The sequence below is a fragment of the Carlito syrichta genome, unplaced genomic scaffold (genome assembly GCF_000164805.1).
Source record: "Carlito syrichta isolate Samal-C Ts95f unplaced genomic scaffold, Tarsius_syrichta-2.0.1 Scaffold257243, whole genome shotgun sequence".
Taxonomy (NCBI): domain Eukaryota; kingdom Metazoa; phylum Chordata; class Mammalia; order Primates; family Tarsiidae; genus Carlito; species Carlito syrichta.
The window spans coordinates 529213-534251 of record NW_007201339.1 but is presented as its reverse complement, the minus strand read 5'-3'; positions in this window follow the sequence as shown (position 1 = coordinate 534251).

Sequence of the window (5039 nt, the reverse complement as noted above, 5' to 3'; positions counted from 1 at the left end):
CCACTCACCTCAGCCTCCCAAAGGCGCGGGATTACAGGCTGAGCTACTGAGCCCGGCTCCCAGGTTCATTCTTATGTGACCAATTACGGGGAGAAAGACTGCACACATGGGTGTGCCTTTCCCAATTGTTGTGGACTGAATGTTTGTGTCCCCTCCTAAAAATTGGTATATTGAAGCCCTAACCTCAGTGTGGCTGTGTTTGGAGATGGGGTCTCTAAGGAACTCATTAAGGTTAAATGAGTTCATAAAGGTGGGGCTCTGATCCAATAGGATTAGTGACTTTATTTGAACACCCAAGAGCTCTCTCTGTGTCTCTGCACACACCAACGAAAGGCCATGAGAGGGTATAGTGAGAAAGTGGCTGTCTGTAAGCCAGGAGGGCCCTCATCCAAACCGAGCCCTGCTGGCACCCTGATCTCAGATTTTCAGTCTCCAGAACTGTGAGAAAAATTAATTTATGTTGCATAAACCATCCACTCTGTTATGGTTATGTTATGGCAGCCTGAGCAGACTAAGACACCAAGGAAACAAGGAATCAGGGCACTATGAGTGTCAGCCAGAAGCAGAAACAGGCAGTAGGTAAAGACTCAGATGCTGGTATTATCATATGAACGCAATGGGACAAATATGCCTTTTAGGTCTACAGAAACAAGAACCAAGTTTGAAAAGATCTACAGGGGAGAAGAAAATATAAAAGGTGCTAAGGCAGATTGTACAAAGAACCAAGAAGAGTTTTTAGAAATTAAAACACAGTAGTTAAAATGTAAACACCAGGTGGACAAGTTTAACTAGAGATTAGACACAAGTGAAGAGTGAACTGGAAGATGTCAGAGAAATAATCAGAATATGGCACAGAGAGACTAAAAGGGAAATTATTGGAGAGATTAAGAGACAAGGATAATAAAGTGAGAAGTTCTAGTAGACATTTAACTGGAGTTCCAGAAAAGGGAAAGGGCAGAGGCCACAACTAAACAGAAAATGACCAAGAATTTTTTAGAACTTATGAAATACACCAACCCTCAGATTCCAGGTCCCCAAACAGGATAAATTAAAGAAATTCATCCTGGTTGCATGAATCCCAGCACTATAGGAGGCCGAGGTGGGAGGATTGCTTGAGCCCAGGAGTTTGAGACCAGTCTGGGCAACATAGTGAGACCTTGTCTCTACCAAAAATCAAAAAATTAGCCCTGTGTGGTGGCACACACCTTTAGTCCCAGCAACTCAGGAGATTGAGGTGGAAAGGATCATCTGAGCCCAGGAGGTCAAGACTGGAGTGAGTCATGATTACACAACTGCACTCCATCCTAGGTGACAGAGTGAAACTCTGACTCCAAAAGAGAGAAGGAAGAGGCGAGGGGAGGGGGCAGAAGGAAGGGGAGAAGAGAAGAAAGGAGAGGAGAAGAGGAAGGGAAGAAAGAGTTCCAGGGTGAGACTCCAACTCAAAGATAGAAAGAAAAAGAGAGAGAAGAGTTTGTACCCAGATCCATTGCAAAGCTGTCTCCAATGTTCCTTCTCCTTACATCTCTGCCCCAGCCTCTGTCACCCTGTGACCTGCAAAGGTAGGGAGGATGCTGAAACACTCTGGAGACCAGAAAATAGCCTGTGAGGCCAGGTGTCCAAGAGGAGAAGGGACTGGTTGAAAATAGTGGAAACCAGCTATAGTAGGACTGAGAGACTCGGGTCAGCTCTGGAGTCTGGACATGCATTCCCCCTGGGCAGCTCAGCCCTCAACTCCCCTGTGGACTCAGGGCGGGGCTGAGCCTGCAGCTGGGACTTCAGGCATTCTGTCATGTTCCTCTGGTGACTTGGCCCAGCCAGGAGATCTCTCTGAGCAGCCTTGTGTCTCTCCAGATTGTGCAGGATTAACAGAAGGGTCATCAGGGGAGAATCCTGACTCGGTATGAGAGGTTCATGTGTGGGAGTAGCTGTGCTCCATGAGTCCCCAGTCTCTCCTTTCTCCTATTGAAAATTAAAAAGAGACACTATTAAAACATTCAAGAATTCATTTGAGCAAGCAGCCATGGTTTGTGGTTTGGTGTCCATGAAAAGGGCTTGAAGGAAAGGCTTGTATAAGGTTCATTAGGAAGCAAGCCACATTCAATTACTGATTGGATACAGTTATGTAGTTGCCTTATTTTGAAGTATCCAGGTAAGTGGTTCCTGATTATATTATCAAAGATTAATTGCTGGTTTGTGGTAGGTTGTAGCTAAGTTTTGTTTCTCTTTATGTTACTAATTTATAAGAAATCCATGAGTTATTTAGAGGTTTTCTTAGGTAGGAACCCAGAACACTTTTGCCACTTTAGTCTAAGTGTCCCCCATTTGATTATTTCAAAACACCACAGGGGGACTGATTTTTCCTACATTTTAGAACTGTATAGCAAGGAGGGTCTCAGATTCATGAATTTGTTTTCCCAACCTAACTCTTCTAGGACTCCCAGTAAAATACTAAATTTTTAGTTCCTTCCCCACATTCTCAAATGCTAACTTCCCCTCTCAAGCTCACAATATGGTCAATTATTTGAACTTTATTGTACATTTCCAACAGACATAGTATTTTGATTGTTTTTTTTTTTTACAGAGCAGTAAGTAACTTTTAAAACATTTGCTTCTTATTTTGAACATTTCGTGTGTGAGGAAAGCAGAGAATAATCTACTGACACTCCACTTTAAAAAAATCTTATGTCTCTTGTTTTTATCTTTCCTAGACACAAATACCTTACTTGAATGTCTTTGGGTAGAGTTTCCTCTTTGAAAGCTTTACAGAGTAGTGTGTCTTTTGCCACTCTCCTGTCTTTTCTGGTTTCTAGGTTTCAGAACTACCTAGAGATGATTCAAGATGTTCACAGTAGCTCTGTGTCTTGGAGTGTTTAGTATGAGCCCTGGGTCATCTCCTAGAGGATAGCCTGAGTTTTTACTCCTTGGAGACACATTGCTGGTTAGCCAGTGGGTTGTTAGTATTGAAGGAAAATGACAAATGATTCCTGCCCTCTGGATTCTCTCAGACTTGTGAGGGGAGAAAATCTATCCAAATGGACAAGTGTGGCAAGAACCGAAAAGCAAAATCACTTAGGGCACAGTGCAGTGCATCTTGGGAGTGTGGGCATTGAAGACTTGTGAGCAGAATGGAGATGGGAGGATACAGAGAAAGAAAGAAAGAGAGAGAGAAGGGAGAAAGGAAGGAAGGAAGGAAGAAAGAAAAGAAATTCACACACAAACAAATAGCAGTGAACACCAAGACAAAAGAAGTCTCTAATGTAGCCAGCAAAAAAGTCAGATTACTTTGAAAGGATTGACATTTGGCTTCCTGACACTAATAAAGGAAGTCAAAAGATAATGGAAGGATAGATTATAATCAAAAGAATAGGCCGGGGATGGTGGCTCAAGCCTGTAATCCCAGTATTTTGGGAGGCCAAGGCAAGAGGATTGCCTGAGCCCACGGGTTCGAGACCAGCCTGGGTAACATGGTGAGACCTTGTCTCTACAGTCAATCAAAAAATTAGCCAGGCATGGTAGCACATGCCTGTAGTTCCAGCTATTTGAAAGACTGAAGTGGAAGGATTGCCGGAACACAGCAGGTGGACACTAGGGTGGCCATGAGTGTGCCACTTCACTCCAGCCTGGGTAACAGAGTGAGACTCCAGCTCAAAAAAAAAAAAAAGAAATAAGTTTCCAATAGTTAAAATGAAATAAAAATATTTTTTAGACTGAGAACCATTTGCCATTATGAAGTAACCTCCTTTATTTCAAGTGTTGCTATTTTTTACCCATAGATCATCATAAAGGAAAGCCCAAAGGATGTTTTTCAGGCAAAGAAAAGTGATTCCAGGTTTTAAAACTGAAATGCAAGAAGCAGTAATGAGCAGAGAAAGGGGTACTTATGTGAGAAAATCTAAACAAAACTGATTGTACAAATCAATAATAAACTTTGTTTGAGTCTAAAAAAAAATTTCAAAATAATTTATTTTAAAAGAATAAATTTATTTTAATTTAAAAGAATAAATTGTTCTAAGATCTTTGTGTTGTTCAAAAGAATGCTAAAGGTAATGATTATCATTAGGCTTTACTAAGTTAGATTTGTGTGTTGTAATTTCTGAAATAAGCACTAAAGAATAGAAAAAGAGTTTATGGTGGCTCACATCTGTAATCCCAGCACTTTGGGAAGCTGAGGTAACAGGATCACTTGAGCCCAAGAGTTTGAGGGCAGTCTAGTCAAGATAGCAAAACCTTGTCTCTACAAAAAATGTTTTAAAACTAGCCAGGGGCTGGGATTGGTGGCCCAGCTTGTAATCCCAGCACTTTGAGAGGCCGAGGCAAGCGGATTGACTGAGCCCGTGGGTTTGAGATCAGCCTGGGCAACTTGGCAAGACCTCGTCTCTACAATAAATCAAAAATTAACCAGGCATGGTAGCGCATGCCTGTAGTTCCAGCTACTCAGAAGACTGAGGCGGAAGGATTGCCGGCACCCAGCAGGTCGACAGTTGGGTGACCGTGAGTGTGCCACTGCACTCCAGCCTGGGCAATGGAGTGAGATTCTGACTAAAAAAAACAAACAAACACAAAAACTAGCCAGGCATGGTGGTACATGCCAGTGGTCCCAGCTGCTTGGGAGGCTGAGGTGGGAGGATCCCTTGAGCCTAGGAGTTCAAGGCTGCAGTAAACCATGATTGTGCCACTGCACTCTAGCTTGAGCAACAGAGTGAGACCCTGACTCACAAAAAATAAAAGAGTTTATAATTTTCCTACTAGTGGAAAGAAAAGCTAATTAATCCCATAGAAGACAGGAAAAGAAAGAGTAAGAAACACAGACTAGGTGGAACAAACCGAACACACATAAGAAAAGAGTACACTTAAAACCGTGTCAGTAATGATATTAAATGCAAATGGACAAACTGCCCCAGTTAAGGGACAAAAAATACAGGACTCAAAGATGAAAAACACAAACAGTTATTTGTTATTTGTTTTTTGTTTTGTAGAGATGGGGAATTCACTATGTTGCCCAGGCTAGTCTTGAAATCCTGGTCTCAAGCAATCCTCCT